The sequence below is a fragment of the Amia ocellicauda genome, chromosome 6 (assembly GCF_036373705.1).
Source record: "Amia ocellicauda isolate fAmiCal2 chromosome 6, fAmiCal2.hap1, whole genome shotgun sequence".
Lineage (NCBI taxonomy): Eukaryota > Metazoa > Chordata > Actinopteri > Amiiformes > Amiidae > Amia > Amia ocellicauda.
This window is the reverse complement of record NC_089855.1, coordinates 44,338,755-44,364,608: the sequence shown is the minus strand read 5'-3', so window position 1 is coordinate 44,364,608 and position 25,854 is coordinate 44,338,755. Positions and strand designations below refer to the sequence as shown.

General features: G+C 43.0%; 3 non-coding genes and 1 pseudogene across 3 annotated transcripts; 3 read left to right on the top strand and 1 right to left on the bottom strand.

Moving 5' to 3' along the window:
* Nucleotides 1-2,200: 2,200 nt before the first annotated feature.
* LOC136752082 (uncharacterized) lies at nt 2,201-2,307 on the top strand (annotated as a pseudogene).
* A 3,922-nt stretch (nt 2,308-6,229) lies between these two features.
* On the bottom strand, nt 6,230-6,344 carry LOC136752009 (U5 spliceosomal RNA). The gene has a single exon (XR_010817191.1). It is a non-coding gene; the product is annotated as a U5 spliceosomal RNA (small nuclear RNA).
* A 10,152-nt stretch (nt 6,345-16,496) lies between these two features.
* Nucleotides 16,497-16,611, top strand: LOC136752047 (U5 spliceosomal RNA). The gene has a single exon (XR_010817225.1). It is a non-coding gene; the product is annotated as a U5 spliceosomal RNA (small nuclear RNA).
* A 7,233-nt stretch (nt 16,612-23,844) lies between these two features.
* On the top strand, nt 23,845-23,959 carry LOC136752044 (U5 spliceosomal RNA). Its single transcript, XR_010817222.1, has one exon. It is a non-coding gene; the product is annotated as a U5 spliceosomal RNA (small nuclear RNA).
* Nucleotides 23,960-25,854: the final 1,895 nt, after the last annotated feature.

Below are 25,854 nucleotides of genomic sequence, written 5' to 3'. Positions count from 1 at the left end.
GTCTTATCGTTGCAGGATGAAGAAGTTAAAAGAAAACTCAAATTCTCGTTGTTTTCCCTTTTATAAGGTTTCCTTCCAACCAATAGCATTTTGCCACCACCATGACTTGGGTGCTTTATGATAATGTAATTATGAAGTGGGGGTCCCTTCGAATTTGGCTAGGAACCGATAAGAGGACAGGTCCCTTTTGGTCTTCTGGACATACAGACAAGGTTACCAGGGGCTACCAGAGGCTACCAGTGGCTACAAAGGAACTGTCCATTGCTTATATTTAAATAAATTCTGTTACCTAATCAAAAAACATAACAGCCATTACTGTTACCCGTCAGTCTGGTGTACTGTACGCTCCTATACTGTACTATCAAGAGTATGCGCTGCACACATTCATATCGGTTTCCTCTTTAAGTAAAGATGACATTTAAAAACCTTTACATTAAATCTTCTATTTAACATTTACCAAATTTTATAATTGATAATTATATATATACAGTATGTTATTACATAATTATTTAAAAAGCTATAATTCTTCTAAATAGTTATTTCTGTTCTAATTATTGTAAATAAGCAATTATTTTTAAAAGAGAAGAGTAAGAAATTATGCAGGTTTTCCATTATGTAGAGAGGGAAAAAAAAACACAGAAACTGCATGCAACTTCCATAATGCACCATTTTGGGCAACACAAATGTTCCCATGTAAATTAGACTGAGTTGACTATCTAATTTACATAGAGGACATTTAGCACCCCCTGGATGTGCCCTGGATGTGCATCCCACAAATCTCCATCAACTGCAAGATGCTATCCTATCAATATGGGCCAACATTTCTAAAGAATGCTTTCAGCACCTTGTTGAATCAATGCCACGTAGAGTTAAGGCAGTTCTGAAGGCAAAAGGGGGTCAAACACAGTATTAGTATGGTGTTCCTAATAATCCTTTAGGTGAGTGTAGATTGGACAGATATGTTGTTTGTTAATAAAATGGTCATTATCTGGTCCGGTGTCACGCTGAATCCAGTGCCCCTACGAGTCATGTGTCCCGGGTTGGTTTGTGCATGAATAAATTCATTTTCTAAGCAATGGCCGAGTTACACAAAACATACATATTCTACAGTAAGAGAAGATCAAATACACAGTAAGATCTGTTACACTGATGTGCTTTGCGAGCGATCACACGCCAGCAGTTCCGACAATGTATTATTATTATTATTATTATTATTATTATTATTATTATTATTATTATCATGTATTTGTTAGCAGACGCTCTTATCCAGGGTGACTTTCAAAACATAGGAGCATTGCTGTGTGTCTGGCAACAGGGACAATGCAACAGTGATTTTAGACCTTCATCACAGACTTCATCAATAAGCACAATATCCCATCAAAGCATTAACATCACCTGAGATGGTCCAACAGTTTATTGATCTGCCCACAATTGTGCCGCAAAAACCAACAAAACAGTTGCATCCATAATCAATAGGCTAGCCAATTGTTTTTTAAATAAGAATAAAAGTAAAGATACGCCACAAAATGAATGAAAATGTGAACTGTGTGCATGGTGACGAATGCATGTGAACTAATCCTGTATTTTAGTCAATACAGTGAAAGTGTCTGAAATAGCAAATCGGTGTAAATCCCTTAATGCATCAATACAAATAAATACAAATAAAAGGCTGATCTTTGCATATTCGTATACTTGTATGTTCGTTTCTGGTTTTCTACATGTGATTTCGTGTTTTTTGTTTGGTTTTTACAATGTATCTGTGCTGTGTGTAGACGTGGAATGAGTTTGATTGTGATGTTAAATAGGGTTTAGAAACACAATCGCCTCGGGGCTGATTATTATTGCTGTGTTTCTTCACTTCTACTCAAATACAAAATTGAGGAAGCAGTGGTTAGTTCTGAATCAAACATATTGACCCCCTCACTCAATCTGTAAGTCCTGCAGCAAACATTGGAATATGCATAGATATTTGCACACAATTCTCTCTCTCTCATTCTCTCTCTCTCTCTCAATTCAGTGCATTTGTATTGTGAAAGCAATTGGACATGCAAACATACATACATACATACATACATATATATGGAAAATAAACAATACAATTATAAATCACAATAAGATGTAATAATGTACAGAAAAACAAAATGTAATAAAATGTGATCTTTAATACACACAAATATGTATGGCTGGTCGGAAGCGTCTTGGACTCGGGTTCCTCTTATAACGCTTTTGCCTTTTGCTAAAGCTTTCCATGGAGGGGAACGTGGATGAGTTTGTACCATTCTTGGGAGGCTCTGCCTTGTTGGGGCGGAGCTGTGATCCAGGTGAACAGCAGATCGGGCATAGGTGGGCATGTGGGCGGAGGAGGAGGAAGGCCGGTCAAGCAAATAAACTTGCTAAGGTACGCAGCAGCAGCAAACAGCACCCCCATCCAGCCAGCCAGGCAGTCTGGCTGGCAGTGACTGAGAGGTTGACAGACGGCAAGCAACGGAATGCACGTGCTCTGTGATGTCATAGCAGTCAGCTCAGAGAGAGGTTCATGATGTCATCGCTGAGCTGGCTGGCTCTGTGTGTCTTGCTGGCTGTGTGTGTTGAACCGTCTTAGAAATAAGTGGAGAAGTCGCGGAGATAAAGCAAACAGTACTTTAATCGAGCCGCTCGGAAGCCCCACGTCAGTAATAATTCCTTCAGTGAGACTTAATGTTTACAAACATGAGTACAACTTTATAGGAAAAATGACATAACATCTTATGGCCGTTAATCCAATCAGAAGATACAGGTCTGGCTCCGTTTACGATCTGTCCTCCTGTGAAGAGGTGATGGATCAAAAGCAGATGTCCGTCTTTAATGTGCACTAGGAGGATGCGATCCCACGGTCATCATTTACCTATTGTCAATCGCTCTTTAACAAAAACAATTCCTCCCTATCTGGAGAAATGATTAAGTCATGAACAAATTCACAGCAGACATCTGTAGGCTATTTCGGCACTGTGTAATCTTTCATTATTGACAGGAGTTTCTAACAAACCAACCTTCTTCTCCCTTTACTTGTCCTGCTGAATCTAATCTGCTCAGTCTGTAAACAAAACTACTTCTAATGCTAGTATTAATATAAAACATTATATAATTATCACAAAACACTTTCTTCAATGTCCTATACAGAGTCTTCAAAAGCTATCAGACTTTAGCAGCTGGTGTTTGAACACACATACGATTATACAGCATTTTCTGCAGCTTCGCAAGACCTAATTTTAAACGTTGTTGATAAATTAGGTAATTAGTGAGGACCCTCTATTTGCATTTCTTCCTCCATAAATGCTAAAATAAAGTTTTACTGACATTTAATTGACCCTACCACTGCATAGGACACATCTGTAACATGAACGCTACTGAATGGCACATACATTGAAAACTACAGAGAATTGAGACAAATCCAATTTACACTTCATAAATAATCTTAAAACGTTTCCAAACAAGGCAAAACCCACTTGAAATACGTTCATTCACATTATTGGTAAACAAAAAGAGAGATTGTTACATATGTTCCCTATGATGCATCTACAGAGCGAGAGACAGAGACAGAGAGAGACAGAGACTAACACAGCCACCCACTCACACATACATACATACACACACACACTCACTCTATCTCTCTCTCTCTCTCTCTCACACACACATACACACAGCCAGCAAGACACACAGAGCCAGCCAGCTCAGCGTTGACATCACATGACAAACCTCTCTCTGAGCTGACTGCTATGACATCACAGAGCACGTGCATTCCGTTGCTTGCCGTCTGTCAACCACTCAGTCACTGCCAGCCAGACTGCCTGGCTGGCTGGAAGGGGGGGCTGTTTGCTGCTGCTGCGTACCTTAGCAAGCTTATTTGCTTGACCGGCCTTCCTTCTCCTCTACCCACATGCCCACCTATGCCAGATCTGCTGTTCACCTGGATCACAGCAAAACCCCAACAAGGCAGAGCCTCCCAAGAATGGTACAAACTCATCGACGTTCCCCTCCATGAAGAGGAACCCGAGTCCAAGACGCTTCCGACCAACTATACATATTTGTGTGTATTAAAGATCACATTTTATTACATTTTGTTTTCCTGTACTTTATTACATCTTATTGTGATTTATAATTGTATTGTTTCTTTTCCATATATATGTTTGTATGTATGTATGAATGTATGTATAAATGTATGTTTGAATGTCCAATTGCTTTGACAACACAAATGCACTGAATTGAGAGAGAGAGAGACAGAGAGAGAGACAGAGACAGACAGACACAGAAGACAGACAAACAGGCCACCCACCCACCCACCCACTCTCACACATACACACACACACTCTCTCTCTCTCTCTCTCTCTCTCTCTCTCTCTCTCTCTCTCTGCATGCTGGGAGTTTATGGGAGGAGTCAGTGGTGGTGGGAGGTTTGTTTGGAGAGAGTGTGTGTGTGTGTTTTTACTACTCTTTTTCTTTCCTTTTCTTGTTTTTTTATAGATACTTTTAATCGTTGGTTGGTTTTAAACGATTCTGGTTTAGGGGGTTGTGTTTCGATTTAGATCAGCATGGCGTTGCGGACGGGGAGACCCCCCCTTCATTTAATTACGAAACGCTGACCCGAAAGCATGGGCTTATACTCGTGTCCCAGGAGTAGGTGTCGGTAGAGGACTGTGCGATGGAGATCGGAAGGATGGTCGGCTTCCAGAACATCGTCTCTGCGGCTCGAATGAATAAGGGCATCGTGGTTTTTCTGAATTCTGAGGCGCTGGTGAAGGATGTGATGGAGGAGGAAGTCACAGTGAAGGGGACCTTCCTGCCCACGCTCCCTCTGTCCACCCCGACTGAAAAGGTGGTTACTTCCAATGTGCCCCCCTTCCTGAGCAACGATCTGCTGGCGGGGGATCTGAGTCGCTATGGCCGGCTCACCTGCGCCGTTAGGAGGGTGCTGCTGGGCTGCAGCGCCCCGGAGCTGAAACACGTCCTCTCTTACCGCAGACAGGGTTTCATGGTGCTGGCGGACGGCGCCGATGAGTTAAGCCTGTCTCTGAAGTTTAAGATCGAGGGGTTAGTGTACGTGGTGTTCGTGTCAACTGATACCATGAGGTGTTTGAGGTGCGGGGCGCAGGGGCACATCAGTCACTCTTGCCCTCAGGGAGAGGCTCCGGCGGCCGGGCGAGAGGAAGGTGAGGAGCAGGCAGGGCCGTCTGGTGTCGACTCTGCCGTCCGGGAGAGCGATGAGGGGGAGGCGGTGGCAAACGCTACTGGCCTCGGTGGGGACAGAGTAGGGGAGCCTAGTGGGGAAGCTGCTAGCAGTGAGAATGCAGAGCAGCCACGGGCTCAGTTAGCCGAGGAGGGAGCTGCTGTTGCTGCTGATGCGGCCGCCACCAAGACTGAACACTTAGCCAGTGATGATGGGTTTAAAGTGCCCAGGAAAAGACAGCAGAAGCAGTCTGCCCCGTCTTCTGAGGCCGTTGATACAGTTGTCTAAAAAGGCGAATATTGCTAGGGCGGCTGGTGAGGAGGATCCCGGAGACGGTGTGGGGGCTGTGGTGCGGTGGGACTCGCAGTCAGGGGAGTCTGTCTGGGGGAACCTGCCGTCTCAACCCAAGGTGGCCGACCGGCTGCGGCGCCGGGAGTCTGAGTGCAGTGCTGCGGCTGTGGAGAGCGCAGACTCGGACAGCGCTGCTGAGGGGGACATCGCTGACTCCCAGGGCGAGCCCGTCTCCACTGACACTGCGGGATACAGTGCTAAAAGCATTAAGGATTTTTTAAGAGAGACCAAGGGGAAGAGGAACATAGTTTTAGAAAACTTCTTCCCTAATGCAAAGCAGTTCCTGGCATCTGCACAAGTGATCCTGCAGGATGTGGCACTCGCGGAGTTTAGTGAGCCGGAGTGCTACAGGTTAAAGAAGTGGAAAGAGTGTTGTCAGGACTGCTTTGCAATCTAATGATAATGGTTAATAGTATGTTTTTTTATGTCTCAATTTTTATTTGTACAAGAGACGCACTTAGACAGTGTGAATGAGTGTGAGTGGCAGCGGGAGTGGAAAGGAGAGAGTGTGTTTAGCCAAGGGTCTAGTGTGAGTGGGGGAGTGGGGATTTTATTTTCACACACTTTTAAAATGGATTATTTTAAGAAAACAGAGTTTGTTGGTGGAAGATTGTTGATGGTAAAGGCATCAATGCCCACCTATGCCCGATCTGCTGTTCACCTGGATCACAGCTCCACCCCAACAAGGCAGAGCCTCCCAAGAATGGTACAAACTCATCCACATTCCCCTCCATGGAAAGCTTTAACAAAAGGCAAAAGCGTTATAAGTAATGAAGAGGAACCCGAGTCCAAGACGCTTCCGACCAGCCATACGTATTTGTGTGTATTAAAGATCACATTTTATTACATTTTGTTTTTCTGTACTATATTACATCTTATTGTGATTTATAATGATATTGTTTATTGCTTTGACAATACAAATGCACTGAATTGAGAGAGAGAGATAGAGAGAGAGAGAGAGAGTGAGAGAGAGAGAGAGAGAGAGAAGTGCTAGAGCACATCTGTAACATAAACTAGGGAACATTCGTCACATGCTTAGGGAACATTCATATCATACAGGGAACATTTGTAAAATGAATTAGGGAACCTTTGTGACATACTAAAAGGACATATACTTGTATGATGTTGGGCACATTTGAAACAACAAAAATGGCATTTGGTTATTCATTAGGGACATTAATACCAGTCTGTGCAAATATCTATGCATATTCCAATGTTTGCTGCAGGACTTACAGATTGAGTGAGGGGGTCAATATGTTTGATTCAGAACTAACCACTGCTTCCTCAATTTTGTTTTAAACATAATTTAAAAGAAAAGTGGGCTATACATTGGTCTGGAAAAATGCAGCAATGGTCCCTAAAGCAATTCTTTTAGTTTTTTGACACAATTCCTTAAACCCATTTTCTGTAAAATATGTTATCAACTTGCATTAATATATCATCCAAACTACAATGATACTAATAATGAAAATGTTCATATTATTATATTCTAATGGTTCTAGTCTATTGTGTATTGTATTTATTATCAGGCCCTTCTCTTATGTTTTACAGTTCTTATTATTATTCCGTACAATACAGGGATTAAATTAAGCATTTTAACCACAAAGTATTGGCTACAGTTATGATGCCTACTTCAGTGTTCATATGCACACAGTTTCTGAGGTCTGGACCACTGCACAGTAGTCCCTGGAGTTGTAGTCCAGACCACTGCAAAATTCGTGCTGAAGTGATCTGGATCACCACGCAATGGCCCAAGGACCACTGCAAACTTGGATTTCAATGTTTTTGTGTAATCCATGTTGCAATAGCACCTACCATGTTCCTTTGTGGTGAGCTGGTTAATTCTGTTCTTTAACATTAAAGAGAAAAATTAACATGAATAAACTTACTGTTGAAGATTATTATTTCATTATTTTTATTTCTTGGCAGACGCCCTTATCCAGGGCGACTTACAACATAAGTGCAAAAATACAGAGAAGTACAAGGCATCAATCATTACAAATTCAACTTAGTTAAAAAATATCGCAATTCAAAATACATTTTAAAAATTCCAATTACAATGTACACAAGTACAGTAAAAGACTTCCTACATCCTGGACGGTGAAAGCTAAGTGCTGTCAAGATGTAGGATTACAGACTAGGGCTACAGGAAAGGGAGCAAGGAGGAAAACATTCAAGAACGAGAGGAGCATAATAAGCTGAAGTGCTATCTAGCAGGGATAGAGGACTAATATTAGAAGTGCGGTCGGAAGAGATGCGTCTTGAGTAAGCGCCGGAATGAGGTCAAGGACTCTGCTGTTTTGACTTTGGTGGGCAGGTCATTACACCACCGAAGTCAAAACAGCAGAGTCCTTGACCTCATTCTGGCACTTGTGTAACCCTTACCCAGTGGCTAACCCTAACTCTATGTTACAAATGTTCCCTAAAAGCTTATTTTGCAAGATCAATAAAGAACCTTTAGGAATTTTAAACTTTTAAAGATACACATAGGTAATACCAATGAGCTTTAACAATGCCGAAAATAATAATGCGTTTATCTTTAATAGTGAAGATATTGTATAGATGTATATCTTTCATATACACAAATAGAAAAAAAACGGTTTCCAAACCGAATATAGAACTGAAACTTTCAGACAGTCCATGAAAAATGGAATGTAAACATTTACACTTCTTAACAATTCTATGTATCAATTATATTCATAACCCTAACCCTAACACTAACCCTAACTTTAAGTTACAAATGTTCCCTAAACACTTATCTTGCAGGATCAATAAAAAACTGTCAGGATTTTTTAAACTTTTACTGACACACATAGTTAATAGCAATGTGTTATAACTTTTCCAAAAATAATAATCCGTATATCTTTAATTGTTTTGACATTATTATGATATAATGCATCTATCACATAGGGAACATTTGTTACATGATAGGAAAAACATACAAATGATGTAACTTTGAAAATATTCAGTATTACAGCATACAGTATAATCAACACAGAACTGTGTCTATACTGAAAAGCTGTTGACATTTGAAAAGTGACAGAGGTTTGAATTTGAAAGTATCAATTCATAAAAGATACAATGAGCAGGAGCAGGAGCTGTGCGATCCATTATCCAGAGCACCTGAAGAACGCTCAGGCCAGGAAGAGTCTCAGACAACACATACTGAAGGACAACCCAGAGACTTTCAGAGCCGACTTGTCTGGAGACCAGCAAGTCACCACCAACCTGGTCTTCTACACCAAGCACACCGACGCCTGGCACGCTGCCATCTGTCAACTGTACAGGCACATTAAAAAGAGAGGCATCAGTAAAGGAAGGCAGGTGTCAATCAGTGAGGAGGACGACCCAGACACCTCCATGCTGACAATCAATCTGTACCACACTGGAACAGTCTTAATACAGGGCAGCGAGGGCAGCCTGGGCACCTTTGAAAATCAGTTCTACTCACTGAAAACGCTGGCTGACAGATAGAAAAAGGAGAGACGTGTCCAAAAGAGCACAGACGCAGCCTTACAGGAGGAGAGTCCAGCCCCACACTGCCCTGCCAACGGAGGGGAGAGCGCCGCGCCAGAGAACAGCGAGGAATCCACACGCAGCCCAGCGCAGGACACCCCTCAGACACCCGACACAGTGTCCCAGCTGAGGGAGAACATGTCCCTGCTGGAGGTGGAGCTGATGGAGCTAAAAGAGCTGGTGCTGGCCATGCTCACAACCTCCAACACCACAGAGCAGCTAACAGACCAGCTCAACAGAGTCCAACACGAGCACAAGGTCACAGTGAGGGAGCTGAGGGAGGAGGTGAGGGAGCTGCAGCAGGACAGGGAGGCCATGGGGAGGAAGCTGACGGCCCTGAGAGAGGAACTGCAACGCAGAGACAAGACAGTGCAGAGCCTGAAGGAGAAGCTATACAAATTCACTGCCCTCAACAACTAGCCCTCAAGAAACCCAGCAGTGCACAATGTGCAGAGCCCTCCCACCCCAATGACATCCAGACATACTGACTCTCACACAACACACCACTCACACACTGCATCCAACACACACCCTGAGCCTGACACACACACTGCACCCAACACACACACACAACCTGACCCGAACACAGTAGCCCTGCTGATAGATTCAAATGGCAAACTCATAAATGAGAGGCGGCTCTTCCCTGATGGCAAGATCTCCAAGTTCTGGTGTCCGACCACAGAGAGGGCCATTCAGCAGCTGTCCGATGAGAGCCTCGGCTCCCCCAGCCATATTATTATACACACAGGCACAAACGATCTGAGGACCCAGCAGGACAAGGTGGCCAGCTCCATCAGAAGAGTGGCGGAGAGGGCCACCCAGACCTTCCCCCACGCCAAAATCATCATGTCCACCCTGCTGCCCAGGAAGGACTTCCACCCCAACACCATCCACATGATCAACGCTGAGATCTCTCGGGGATGTGCTCTGATTCCAAATGTGCACCTGGCACACCACCCCACTCTTGGGGCCCACAGCTTGTTTGACCAAGTCCATCTCCACTAACAAGCAGTGAGCGTCTTCGCAAAGACACTCAAAGACATCGCTCTGGGCCGAAACCCAGCCCGCCCCCCACATGGTCACAGAAGGTTCTCCAGCACCCACACCACCCAGAACAACCCCGAGCCAATCAGGTTCTCCACCTGCACACCACCTTCCCCAGCCCGAACACTGCAGACCCCAACCTGTATACGCCTGACCACAGGACAGCAGACCCAGAGTGGAGCCCATCCAGAACATGGACAGAACAGCCCAGCAGCACAGCCAGCGCAACTACGCAGCAGCGGTCAGGAGAGTGGCCGACACCGGGGAGCTGCAGGAGATCCGACACCTGCTCAACCTCATCTGCACTGATAAGATAAGTAACTGTGCATAACAAAGAAACCACTGCAGGAGGTGACTAGCTATTACCACATCTGAAAATCACCCCTGTATAAATGTAGTTATATACTGATATATATGGACATATTTTCTTAAAATTATGTAGATATATGGATGCTTACATATATGTGTATATATGTAGATATATGTGTGTATGGGTATGTATATAGTAGTGTAAGTCAGGAGCTTTTTATTTTTTTATTTATTCGTTTCCTATTTTAATATATCACCAGTATTACTATTTATTTATTTGTTTACTTTCCACCTCACACATTTCCAGATATATCTCATTCCAAAGGAGTATATAAATTGCTTAATTAGAGTAGAAAGAAATGCGATCCCTATCTATCACCATGTGGAACATCCAGGGCCTGGGCTCCTCAGTGTTCGGGCTGAAGAGCACAGACCTGGAGTTCAGAGAGAGAGTGAGAGACAAGGATGTCATCATCCTGCAAGAGACATGGTGTCGGGCAGACGTGTCCAGTCACTGTCCCTCAGGCTACAGAGAGGTCATAGTGCCCTCCCTGAAGAAGCCCTCCGTCAGACACGGCAGGGACTCCGGGGGCATAATAATCTGGTACAAAGCAGAGCTCAGTGACTCCATACAGCCCATCATAACAGCAGAGTCACACATATGGCTTAAAATAAGCAAAGAAATCATTTCTACACAAACCGATGTGTTCCTGTGTGCCACGTATGTTCCCCCCTCAGAATCCCCATATCACAATGAGGAGATCTTCCCCAACCCTCAGACTGAGGTCTGCCACTTCCAGGTCCAGGGAAGTGTGCTGATCTGTGGGGACCTGAACGCCCGGACAGGCAGCCTGCCTGACTTCACCAGCACACAGGGAGACAGCCACATATTCGGCCACACCCCCTTAAACACCCCCATCAGCTCCCTCAGACACAGCCACGACAGGGGAGTGAATAAAAACGGGCAAAAATTACTGCAGCTCTGTCAGGGACTGGGCCTGTATATCGTGAATGGCAGGATCCGGGGAGACTCTCTGGGAAGATACACCTACAGCTCAGCTCTTGGCAGCAGCACGGTAGACTATGCTATCACAGACCTAGACCCCTTCTCTCTCAGTGCATTCACCTCTATCAGACCACAGCCAAATCACTGTGTTCCTGAAGAGGACAGAGCACAGCAGCAGCGCTCACACACAGCCCAGCAAGCTGTACAGCCTCGGACACTCCTACAGATGGGCTCCAGACAGCACACAAGAGTACCAGAAAGCAATTAGCAATCAAGACATCCAATCACTAATACACACCTTTCTGATCACCCCAAATCAACATAGTAAAGAAGGAATACATCTGGCTATAAAATACTTAAAACATATATTTGAAAAAGCAGCTTTACAGTCAAAATTGAAAATTAAAAAGAACATCCCAACAAAATACAAAGAGGAGAATTGGTTTGACAAGGAGTGCAATACAATAAGGAAGGAACTGAGGAACGAAGGAACACTTAGATCAAAAAGAACAACACACCCGAAAGCAACTGACAATAATCGAAGAGTCCATTAACACAAATAGATTCTGGGAAAACTGGAAAAAATGTAATAAATTAAAACCTGAAGAATTGGCCATTCAAAATTGAGATTTTTGGAAAAACCATTTTGAAAAACTTTATGAAAACATTCACCACACTGAGAAATCAGCTCAGCATGACATCAGTGTGAAACTAAAAAGAATGGAATTGGCATTTAAAGACACCCAGAATCCCCTGGACTCAACTATTACTGAGCAGGAGTTGCAGGAGAAGCTGCACGCCCTGCTGCCCAGGAAAGCATGCGGGCCTGATGGCATCTCCAACGAGATGCTGAAACACAGCAGCCCTGAGCTACAGCAGGCCCTGCTACGGCTGTTCAACCTGGTGCTCAGTGTGGGCCACTTCCCTGACAGCTGGCATAAAGGACTGATCACCGCGATTCATAAGAGTAGAGACAAATTGGACCCTAATAACTACCGGGGCATCTGTGTGAGCAGCAACCTGGGGAAGATGTTCTGCAGTATCATTAACGCCCGGATACTGGCCTTCCTTACCGAGCACAGTGTCCTGAGTAAGAGTCAGATTGGCTTCCTCCCAAAACACCGCACAACCGATCATATTTACACCCTACACACCCTCATAGACAAACACGTCAACCAAAATAAAAATAAAATAGTTGCTTGTTTCATAGATTTAAAAAAAGCATTTGATTCATTCTGGCACGAAGGTTTATTTTACAAACTTCTCCAAAGTGGTGTAGGGGGTGAAACATATGACATAATCAAATCAATGTATACAGGAAATGAGTGCGGAGTTAAAATTGGCAATAAAAGAACAGAGTTCTTCACTCAGAGGTGTGGGGTGAGGCAGGGCTGCAGTCTGAGCCCAACGCTATTCAATATTTCATCAATGAATTAGCCACAATGCTGGAGCAATCTGCAGCCCCCGGCCTCACTCTACATGACACAGAAGTCAAGTTCCTGCTCAACGCAGATGACCTGGTGCTGCTGTGGCCCACAGAGCAGGGGCTGCAGCAGAACCTGGCACTGCTGGAGCAGTACTGTCAGACCTGGGCCCTGGCAGTAAACATGAAAAAGACAAATACCATGATATTCCAGAAAAAGGCCAGGCCTCAGGGAACTAGGTACCACGTCACTTTAGCAAACAGCACCAACGAACACTGCACCCACTACACATACCTAGGCCTCACACTCAGCTCAACAGGAAGCTTCAACGCAGCAGTGAAGACACTGAGAGAGAAAGCACGCAGGGCCTTCTATGCCATAAAGAGACACATTTGCATAAAAATACCTGTACAAATCTGGCTAAAAATATTTGAATCCATAATCAAGCCCATTGCTCTCTATGGCAGTGAGGTGTGGGGTCCCCTCACAGGGCAGCAGTTTGCTCAATGGGACAAACACCCAAAAGAAACCTTGCATGCAGAGTTCTGCAAAAATATCCTACAGGTGCAAAGGAAAACACCGAACAACGCATGCAGGGCAGAATTAGGCCAATACCCATTATTAATCAACATACACAAAAGAGCAATTAAATTCTGGCTCCATCTAATAAACAGCGACACACACTCCTACCACCACAAGGCCCTGCAATGCCAAGAGCTGAACCCAGAGAGGAGCCCCCTCAGCCAGCTGGTCCGCAGGCTCACTGCGCAGACACACACCGACACCGGCCAGCCTCAGGACAGCAACACACACATGCACACAATCAGAGTCAACCAAATTATCACACAGCACAAAGAAAACTACATCACCCATTGGGAAACACACACACAAGCACAAAGTAAACTGCAGTGCTATCGGGCCCTAAAAAGACACTACACATTGTCAGAAAACCTTAAATTAATAATGAACGAAAAACACAAAAGGATCCTGACCAAATACAGGCTCAGTGAGCACAGCCTGGCCATCGAGACGGGCCGACACAGGCAGACCTGGCTGCCCAGAGAGGACAGGCTGTGTCCCCACTGCCAACGCCGAGAGGTCGAGACAGAGCTGCACTTTATTCTAAAATGTGAAAAATATAAACATTTATGTGCAAAATTTTTCCCCAAAATAGCAAATCTCTATAAGAGATTTCCAGACCTGCCAGACTCGGAGAAAGTGCCAGTCATTCTGGGAGAGGAGACCAGCTGCATATTACTGGCAGCCCAGTATACAGCTGCCTGCCACAGCCTGAGGGACACAGTGGATACTCAGTCCACTCACACAGGGGACACCCCTGGACACAGGCAATGACACCTATGCTACACCCAATTATTACTATCAATATCAGTTTTATGTCTCTCTGAACTATGATTGAATTTTATTAATTGAAATTAATCAGTTACCTGTTTTTAACATATATATTGTGTATTTATGTATGCAAATGTACATATAAATGTTCAAAACTGTTGTTTGTCACCATTGCTTTGGCAATACTTCTTTTTGGTCATGCCAATAAAGCACGTTGAATTTGAATTTGAATTTTGAGAGAGAGAAAGAGAGAGAGAGAGAGAGAGAGATAGTGTGTGTGTGTGTGTGTGTGTGTGTGTGTGTGTGAGAGAGAGAGAGAGAGAGAGATAGTGTGTGTGTGTGTGTGTGTGTGTGTGTGTGTGTGTTTGTGAGTGGGAGGGTGGGTGGCTGTGTTAGTGTCTGTCTGCCTGTCTGTCTGTCTGTCTGTCTGTCTGTCTGTCTCTCTCTCTCTCTCTCTCTCTCTCTCTCTCTCTCTCTCTGTCTCTCGCTCTGTAGATGCATCATAGGGAACATATGTAACAATCTCTCTTTTTGTTTACCAAAAATGTGAATGAACGTATTTCAAGTGGGTTTTGCCTTGGTTGGAAACGTTTTAAGATGATTTATGAAGTGTAAATTGGATAAGTCTTAATTCTCCGTAGTTTTCAATGTATGTGCCATTCAGTAGCGTTCATGTTACAGATGTGTCCTATGCAGTGGTAGTGTCAGTAAAATGTCAGTAAAACTTTATTTTAGCAATCATACAGGGGAACAAATGCAAATAGAGGGTCCTCACTTTGTATCTAATTTACCAACAACGTTTAAAATTAGGTTTTGCGAAGCTGCAACAAATGCTGTATAATCGTATGTGTGTTCATTCAGCACGTGCTAAAGTCTGATAGCTTTGATTATATATATTTTTTCTCATGAACAACAAATGTTATTTGCTTGATTTTTACAGAGTATGTCATAAATTCCATTATTATGAAGCCTGCCAAATTGTATGCTGTAATATTAACTATATTCAAAGTTACATCATTTGTATGTTTTTCCTATCATGTAACAAATGTTCCCTATGTGATAGATGCATTATATCTTAATAATGTCAAAACAATTATAGATATACGGATTATTATTTTCGGAAAAGTTATAACACATTGCTATTAACTATGTGTGTCAGTAAAAGTTTAAAAAATCCTGACAGTTTTTTATTGATCCTGCAAAATAAGTGTTTAGGGAACATTTGTAACTTAAAGTTAGGGTTAGTGTTAGGGTTAGGGTTATGAATATAATTGATATATAGAATTGTTAAGAAGTGTAAATGTTTACATTCCATTTTTCATGGACTGTCTGAAAGTTTCAGTTCTATATTCGGTTTGGAAACCTTTTTTTTCTATATGTGTATATGAAAGATATACATCTATACAATATCTTCACTATTAAAGAAAACGCATTATTATTTTCGGCATTGTTAAAGCTCATTGGTATTACTGTGACATTAGTTTATTATTGAAAAATATAAATATCTATGAAAAGGTATCGTAAAAGAAATTAGAAACACTTCATACATTATTTCACTTTATAGCAGGGAGAAATCGCTATGTGTTATGTTGTTCCCCGAAGAACATATTATTTCAGTTGCATGTTGTAAAGCCGGACAGGTTAGAGTGACGCATGTCTTTGTGTGGTGGATAGAGAGGAGTAGTGGCGCTGCACTGCTGTGCTCGGCATTATATTTGTAACTGCAACTCGGCCTCCAGCACCGGCACCATGTCGGTGGAAAAGCGCTAAGTGAGCTCACACTGAGCTCAGTGTAATGTCTGCTCTGGAGAGCTCACAGTGTGACCTAGTCGTGAGTTCACGTCTTTACTGGGTAGTCCTTGACAACTTAATTGACTCAATTCTTGGGACTAATTGGTCAAAATGACCATTGGTTGAAGGTACTCAGGGACTGATGTGAAGAGAGACTTATTAAACCTGCAGGATTTTTGTTGTTTCAAATGTGCCCAACATCTTACCAGTATGTTCTTTTAGTATGTCACAAAGGTTCCCTAAGCATGTGACGAATGTTCCCTAGTTTATGTTACAGATGTGCCCTAGCACTTCTCTCTCTCTCTCTCTCTCTCACTCTCAATTCAGTGGATTTGTATTTTAAAAGCAATTGGACATGCATATATACATACATACATATATATGGAAAATAAACAATACAATTAAAAATCACAATAAAATGTAATAAAGTACAGAAAAACAAAATGTAATAAAATCTGATCTTTAATACACACAAATATGTATGGCTGGTCGGAAGCGTCTTGGACTCGGGTTCCTCTTCATTACTTATAACGCTGTTGCCTGTTGCTAAAGCTTTCCATGGAGGGGAACGTGGATGAGTTTGTACCATTCTTGGGAGGCTCTGCCTTGTTGGGGCGGAGCTGTGATCCAGGTGAACAGTAGATCGGGCATAGGTGGGCATGTGGGTAGAGGAGGAGGAAGGCCGGTCAAGCAAATAAGCTTGCTAAGGTACACAGCAGCAGCAAACAGCCCCCCCATCCAGCCAGCCAGGCAGTCTGGCTGGCAGTGACTGAGTGGTTGACAGATGGCAAGCAATGGAATGCACGTGCTCTGTGATGTCATAGCAGTCAGCTCAGATTTGTGATGTCATCGATGAGCTGGCTGGCTCTGTGTGTCTTGCTGGTTGTGTGTATGTGTGTGTGTGTGTGTGAGAGAGAGAGATAGAGTGTGTGTGTATGTGTGTGTGTGAGTGGGCGGGTGGCTGTGTTAGTGTCTGTCTGTCTGTCTGTCTCTCTCTGTCTCTCAATTCAATTCAATTCAATTCAAGGTTGCTTTATTGGCAGGACAAACAGATTCGTAGTGTTGCCAAAGCAGTTGATATATACATACATTGAAAAATAATAAAAGGTAGGAAAAAAGAAACAAAAAAAATGAAACAGTAACATTATAATTTATAAATTAAATCTTAATAGACATGTACATTTACTTTATAGTTATCAGGTTACAGCTGGTGCTCATGTATGTCATGTTTTCACAGTGAGCCCCTCAGGCTGTGGCAGGCGGCTACATATTGGGCGGCCAGGGGGGCTGTGTGTCCCTCCCCCAGGAGGATAGCTTTTTTTTTTTCGTTCATCAATTCAGAGAATGATTTTATAATATTTATGAATTTATTATAGAACGTGTCCCTTAATTTGGCATATTTATTGCATCGGAGGAGGAAGTGCATCTCTGTCTCGACCTCTCCTGTCTCGCAGTGACCACAGCGCCGCTCCTCTCTGGGCAGCCAGCTCTGCCTGTGTCGGCCCGTCTCTATGGCCAGGCTGTGGTCTTGGTCAGGATCCATCTCTGCTTCATATCTCTGACAGTGAAGAGATATTCTGCCAGGGTGTATTCTCTGTTTAGGGCCCGATAGCAATCCAGTTTACTTTGGGATTTGGTTTTATTGTTGCAATGTTCCAGATAGGAGGTTTTGGTTATCTTTATGATTTGGTTGACTCTGATTGGGGGCAGGTAAGCAGTGCTGACCTGAAGCTGGTCTCTGTTCGCAGTATTAGCGGGGGTCAGTGCCGTGAGCTTCAGGGCCAGCTGACTCAGTGGACTCTTTTCAGGGCTGAGCTCTTGGGTTTGGAGGGCCTTGTACTGGAGTGAGTCTGACTCACTTTTCTTCAGGTGCATCCAGAATTTCAGTGTTCTTTTCTTTATATTAATGAGGGTTGGGAAGCGGCCTAATTCTGCCCTGCATGCATGGTTTGGTGTGTTCCTGTGCACCTGCAGTATGTTTTTATAGAGTTCAGCATGCAGGGTCTCTATTGGATGTTTGTCCCACCTAGTGTAGTCCAGTTGACTGAGTGGACCCTATACTTCATTACCGTACAGCGCAATGGGCTGCATCACACTGTCAATTAGTTTGAGACAGAAGAAGATTCTATAACATTAATATCCCATTCACAATCTGATTGCGTAGAAAGCTCTTCTTGCTTTGTCTTTGAGTGCCTTCACTGCCAGGTTAAAGCCCCCTGACGCACTAATAGTCAGGCCCAGGTAAGTGTAGTGTGAGGTGTGTTCTAGGGTAGTGTTGCCTAGCGTGAAGTGGTATTTGTTTCCCTGAGGAATTTTTTTTTGGAAAATCATGATCTTTGTCTTCTTCATGTTTACTGCCAGGGCCCAGGACTAACAGTACTGCTCTAGCAGTGCAAGGTTTTGCTGAAGCCCCTGTTCTGTGGACGACAGCAAGACTAGGTCATCCGCATAGAGCAGGAATTTGACTTCTGTGTCATTTAGGGTGAGGCCAGGGGCATCAGACTGCTCCAACACCGTTGCCAACTCATTGATGTAGATGTTGAACAGTGTTGGGCTAAGACTGCAGCCCTGCCTCACTCCCCGCCCCTGAGTGAAGAATTCTGTTCTTTTGTTGCCAATTTTTACTGAACATTTGTTTTCGGTGTACATTGTATTTATAATATCATAGACTTTACCCCCTACACCGCTTTGAAGAATTCTGTAATAAAGTCCCTTGTGCCAAATGGAATCGAATGCCATTTTGAAATCAATGAAACAGGCAAAGATTTTGCCTTTACTTTCTTAGTGGACGTGTTTGTCTATGAGGGTGTGTAGGGTGTAAATATGATCTGTAGTGCGGTGATTTGGGAGGAAGCCAATCTGACTCTTACTCAGGACACTGTGCTCGGTAAGTTAGGCCAGTATCCGGGCGTTGATGATACTGCAGAACACCTTCCCCAGGTTACTGCTAACACAGATGCCCCGGTAGTTGTTAGGTTCGAATTTGTCTCCACTCTTATAGATTGGGGTGATCAGCCCCTGCTTCCAGATGTCAGGGAAGTAACCAGTTCTGAGGACCATGTTGAACAATTTAAGCACAGCCTCCTGCAGTTGTGCGCTGCTGTGTTTGAGCATTTCAGTGCTGATGCTGTCCGGGCTGCAGGCTTTTCTGGGTGGAAGTGCCTGGAGCTTTTTAGATAGTTCCTGTAGGGTGATTGGAGCGTCATTTGGGTTTTGATTATTTTTAATTGATTGTTCGAGCAATTTCAGTTTTTCCCTGGTTTCAATTTGTTTGTGTGTCAGATCATTTTGTTAGATATCTTTATAAAGGTTTTCAAAGTATTTTTTCCAAATGGTTCCGTTTCGTATTGCCAATTCTTGTTGTTTTGTTGAATTTAAATTGTTCTACATTTCCCAGAACTGGTTTTGGTCAACAGATTTCTCTATGTCTTTGAGTGTTTTGTTTGTGTGTTTCTGTTTTTTATTTTTAAGGGTGTGTTTGTAGTGTTTAAGGGTCTCACAGTACTGTTGGCATAGTTCTGTGTCTTGTGGTTGATGATGTTTTTGATTGGATAGGTGCCTTAAATTTGTTTCTTATTGATTTACACTCATCATCAAACCATGTCTGTGTGTGTGTATGATTCTGGTTGATCTTTTTCTTTGTCTTTTTAAGATTTGCCATTGTGGCTGCAATTTGAAATATTTGATTGATATCATTTATGGCCAGATTTAGTCCTGTCACGTCAGGCTGGTACTGTGAGCTGAGGAAAGTGTTGATGATGTCTGTTATTTCTATAGAACTGATTGCTTTGTTAAATTCCTCTGTGCTGTTTGGAGCCCATCTGTATGTTTGATTAAGGTTGTACAGCTTACTGGGCTGTGTCTGTGTGTTGCTGGCCTGACTTCTTCTTTTCAGGAACACTGTGATTTGGTTGTGGTCTGACGGGGGGTTTGCTGCCTGACAGTGAATGCACTGATGAAGGAGGGGTCCATATCAGTGAGGGCGTAGTCGACTACATTAGTCCCAAGAGCTGAGCAATACGTGAACCTCCCTAAAGAGTCCCCTCTGATCCTGCCATTAAACCCCGTCGGGGATGTTCCTCTGGGTTGTGGTGGGGGTGAGGTACAGAGGGGCCTGACCGAACACATGGCTGTTTCCCTGTGTGCCGATGAAGTTGGGCTCGGTGCCTATCCGGGCATTGAAATCCCCACAGAGCAGCACATTCCCCTGGGCCTGGAAATGGCCGATCTCTGTGTGGAGGGTGTTAAAAAATTCCCCATTGTAATATGGGGATTCAGAGGTGGGGGTATACGCTGTACAAAGGTATATATGGTTCTCACACTGGGCTATTCCCTTCTTAATTTGAAGCCATGTGTGCGTTGGGCCCTGTTTGACTGGGCTGATGTGGTTCGCCAGCTCCTCTTTGTACCACACTATGATCCCCCCAGAGTCCCTGCCACGCCGCACTGTGCTCAGTTTAATTGAGGGCACAATAACCTCCCTGTAGCCCAGGGGGCAGTGTGTGGGCACCTCTGCACGACACCATGTCTCCAACAGAACTATGATATCTAATTCCTTAATGCTTTTAATGAATTCAGGGTCTGTGCTCTTTAGCCCGAAAGGCGAGGAGTTCAGGCCCTGAAAGTTCCAGCAGCTGACTGTAAATGAGCTCATTTTAGCTAACATTGTACTTGGTGGAATAAAATGCCTATCAACAATACAACTTTTTAATCTAAGGTTTTGTTTAAACTACAATTTCAAATATAATAATTATTAGTTTTATGTAAAGTATGGTTACATTGTATGTACACAGGTATTTATTTTTAATTTACAAGTGGGGTTGTCCGTCCCTACCCGAGTTCTCTGGCTCAGCTCAGCAGTCTGGAGCAGAGGAGGCTGAGCAGGTGCTTGATCTCCCCCAGCTCGGTGGGGGCCGGAGTGGCGGCCTGGGTCAGGGCTGCGGCATAGCTGAGCGGCTTCTGATGGGCGCTGTGCCTGGTGCTCGTGGGGCGGGTGGGAGGCTGGGTGATGGGGGGCTGGCCGGTGCTGCGGCATCGTGGTACGTGTGCTCCAGTGCGGGGGGATGTATGTTTGGCTGGCCTCTGTTGGTATTGCTGTGTGGATAGGAGCTCATACATTCAGTGACTTATCTCTCTCTCTCTCTCTCTCTCTCTCTCTCTCTCTCGTTCTGTAGATGCATCATAGGGAACATATGTAACAATCTCTCTTTTTGTTTACCAAAAATGTGAATGAACGTATTTCAAGTTGGTTTTGCCTTGGTTGGAAACGTTTTAAGATGATTTATGAAGTGTAAATTGGATAAGTCTCAATTCTCCGTAGTTTTCAATGTATGTGCCATTCAGTAGCGTTCATGTTACAGATGTGTCCTATGCAGTTGTAGTGTCAGTAAAATGTCAGTAAAACTTTATTTTAGCAATAATACAGGGGAACAAATGCAAATAGAGGGTCCTCACTTTGTATCTAATTTACCAACAACGTTTAAAATTAGGTTTTGCGAAGCTGCAACAAATGCTGTATAATCTTATGTGTGTTCATTCACCACGTGCTAAAGTCTGATAGCATTGATTATATATATTTTTTCTCATTAACAACAGATGTTATTTGCTTGATTTTTACAGAGTATGTTATAAATTCCATTATTATGAAGCCTGCCAAATTGTATGCTGTAATATTAAATATATTCAAAGTTACATAATTTGTATGTTTTTCCTATCATGTAACAAATGTTCCCTATGTGATAGATGCATTATATCTTAATAATGTCAAAACAATTAAAGATATACGGATTATTATTTTCGGAAAAGTTATAACACATTGCTATTAACTATGTGTTTCAGTAAAAGTTTAAAAAATCCTGACAGTTTTTTATTGATCCTGCAAAATAAGTGTTTAGGGAACATTTGTAACTTAAAGTAAGGGTTAGTGTTATGAATATAATTGATATATAGAATTGTTAAGAAGTGTAAATGTTTACATTCCATTTTTCATGGACTGTCTGAAAGTTTCAGTTCTATATTCAGTTTGGAAACCGTTTTTTTTCTATTTGTGTATATGAAAGATATACATCTATACAATATCTTCACTATTAAAGATAAACGCATTATTAATTTTGGCATTGTTAAAGCACATTGGTATTACCTATGTGTATCTTTAAAAGCTTAAAATTCCTAAAGGTTCTTTATTGATCTTGCAAAATAAGTGTTTAGGGAACATTTGTAACATAGAGTTAGGGTTAGCCACTGGGTAAGGGTTACATCTTACACAAGGGTTACACAAGTGCCGGAATGAGGTCAAGGACTCTGCTGTTTTGACTTCGGTGGTGGAATGACCTGCCCACCAAAGTCAAAACAGCAGAGTCCTTGACCTCATTCCGGCACTTACTCAAGACGCATCTCTTCCGACCGCACTTGTAATATTAGTCCTCTATCCCGGCAAGATTGCACTTCAGCTTATTATGCTCCTCTCGTTCTTGAATGTTTTCCTCCTTGCTCCCTTTCCCGTAGCCCTAGTCTGTAACCCTACATCTTGACAGCACTTAGCTTTCACCGTCCAGGATGTAGGAAGTCTTTTACTGTACTTGTGTAAATTGTAATTGGAATTTTTAAAATGTATTTTGAATTGCGATATTTTTTTGCTAAGTTGAATTTGTAATGATTGATGCCTTGTACTTCTCTGTATTTTTGCACTGATGTTGTAAGTCGCCCTGGATAAGGGCGTCTGCCAAGAAATAAAAATAATGAAATAATAATCTTCAACAGTAAGTTTATTCATGTTAATTTTTCTCTTCAATGTTAAAGAACAGAATTAACCAGCTCACCACAAAGGAACATGGTAGGTGCTATTGCAACATGGATTACACAAAAACATTGAAATCCAAGTTTGCAGTGGTCCTTGGGCCATTGCGTGGTGATCCAGATCACGTCAGCACGAATTTTGCAGTGGTCTGGACTACAACTCCAGGGACTACTGTGCAGTGGTCCAGACCTCAGAAACTGTATGCATATGAACAGTGAAGTAGGCATCATAACTGTAGCCAATACTTTGTGGTTAAAATGCTTAATTTAATCCCTGTATTGTACAGAATAATAATAACAACTGTAAAACATAAGAGAAGGGCCTGATAATAAATACAATACACAATAGACTAGAACCCTTAGAATATAATAATATGAACATTTTCATTATTAGTTTTATTGTAGTTTGGATGATATATTAATGCATGTTGATAACATATTTTACAGAAAATGGGTTTAAGGAATTGTGTCAAAAAACTAAAAGAATTGCTTTAGGGACCATTGCTGCATTTTTCCAGACCAATGTATAGCCCACTTTTCTTTTAAATTATGTTTAAAACAAAATTGAGGAAGCAGTGGTTAGTTCTGAATCAAACATATTGACCCCCTCACTCAATCTGTAAGTCCTGCAGCAAACATTCGAATATGCATAGATATTTGCTCAGACTGGTATAAATGTCCCTAATAAATAACCAAATGCCATTTTTGTTGTTTCAAATGTGCCCAACAACTTACCAGTATATGTCCTTTTAGTATGTCACAAAGGTTCCCTAATTCGTTTTACAAATGTTCCCTGTATGATATGAATGTTCCCTAAGCATGTGACGAATGTTCCCTAGTTTATGTTACAGATGTGCCCTAGCACTCTCTCTCTCTCTCTCTCTCTCTCTCTCTCTCTCTCTCTCTCTCTCTCAATTTAGTGCATTTGTATTGTCAAAGCAATAAACAATATCATTATAAATCACAATAAGATGTAATAAAGTACAGAAAAACAAAATGTAATAAAATGTGATCTTTAATACACACAAATATGTATGGCTGGTCAGAAGCGTCTTGGACTCGGGTTCCTCTTCATTACTTATAACGCTTTTGCCTTTTGTTAAAGCTTTCCATGGATGGGAATGTGGATGAGTTTGTACCATTCTTGAGAGGCTCTGCCTTGTTGGGGCGGAGCTGTGATCCAGGTGAACAGCAGATCGGGCATAGGTGGGCATGTGGGCCGAGGAGGAGGAAGGCCGGTCAAGCAAATAAGCTTGCTAAGGTACGCAGCAGCAGCAAACAGCACCCCCATCCAGCCAGCCAGGCAGTCTGGCTGGCAGTGACTGAGTGGTTGACAGACGGCAAGCAACGGAATGCACGTGCTCTGTGATGTCATAACAGTCAGCTCAGAGAGAGGTTCGTGATGTCATCGCTGAGATGGCTGGCTCTGTGTGTCTTGCTGGGTTTGTCTATGTGTGTGTGTGTGTGTGTGTGTGAGAGAGACAGAGAGAGAGAGAGATTTTTTGAATATTAACACCTTTATTTTACTAAAGAAATACTAACAAAACATTTAAAACAAACTAGAAACACCTAAAAAACATTAAAAAAACACAGCCTATTCTAAAAACCCTCAATAATAACCACTACACACGTGCTACCAGTAAAATATTCAAGTGAATTAAACCAGTTGGTTTAAATGTCCAAAGTCAATGGCACAGAGGGCAGCCCCGACCCCCCACATCTGCAGAAAAGTGTCCAGGTCTCCCGTCAGGCTGTAGAAATTGTAATCCAGTCGCACTCTGGAGCTTACAAGAGACCTGAAGAGGGAGAGTGCACACTGTTGCTGCCGCGTTCAGTCTGACTTCTCCTACTGCTCAGGATAGCCAGCTTAGCCTGCCCCACTAGAAAGTTTGCTAACTGACAAACATGTCTGTGGCGCTGCTTGTACTGGACTCCCAAAATAAACACAGTGCGTGAGATAAGGAGGCCCAGCTGCTTGAACAGGCTCTCCAGTGCAGTGAACAGCAGCTCTAATCTAGGGCAGTGGCAGAAACAGTGAAAAAGTGTCTCTCTCTCCCCGCAGTAGGGGCAGGTGTCGCTCACTCTGGGGTCCAGTGTATGTGCAATAGAGTTTGTTGCGATGACGCCATGCAGAAGCCATGCAGAAGCGGGGACTTGTTCAGGCTCCTCCAGGCCGGGCAGGCATCTTCCCCCAGAGCCAGGTGCTCCCTCCAGGGGGTGTCAGGGAGGGGCTGCAGCTGCTGATGGTGCAGCTCCCTCACACTGAGCTGATAGAGCTGCTGACGCTGAGCTGTGGAGACAGACACACTACAGAGACTGTGAGGTGACAGAAGGCGGCCTGATGAGCTAGGGGGGACTGAGAGACACAGACAAACAAGGGGAAAGACGGTGTCAGGGTCCTTGGGCCAGCAGTGCTGCGTGAGAGCCTGGAAAAGCCGCTCCACAGCGCCTATGGGAAGGGCGTTCTGTACTGCCCAGAGAAATCTGGTTACGACTCTCAGTGACCTCATACCCAGCCTGGCAGCCAGGCTGTCGGCACCAACCCACTGTCCCCTGTTAAAATCCAACAAATCCCTCAGCCGGATCACGTCGACCTTAAGCAGGACTGACCTGAGGCTGCTGGAGAGCAGGAGTGGACAGCTAAAACCGGGGTTCCAGAGCAAAGTTACAAATGTTCCCTAAAAGCTTATTTTGCAAGATCAGTAAAGAACCTTTAAGAATTTTAAACTTTTAAAGATACACATAGGTAATACCAATGTGCTTTCACAATGCCAAAAATAATAATGCGTTTTTCTTTAATATTGAAGATATTGTATAGATGTATATCTTTCATATACACATATAGAAAAAAAAACAGTTTCCAAACCGAATATAGAACTGAAACTTTCAGACAGTCCATGAAAAATGGAATGTAAACATTTACACTTCTTAACAATTCTATATATCAATTATATTCATAACCCTAACCCTAACACTAACCCTAACTTTAAGTTACAAATGTTCCCTAAACACTTATTTTGCAGGATCAATAAAAAACTGTCAGGATTTTTTAAACTTTTACTGAC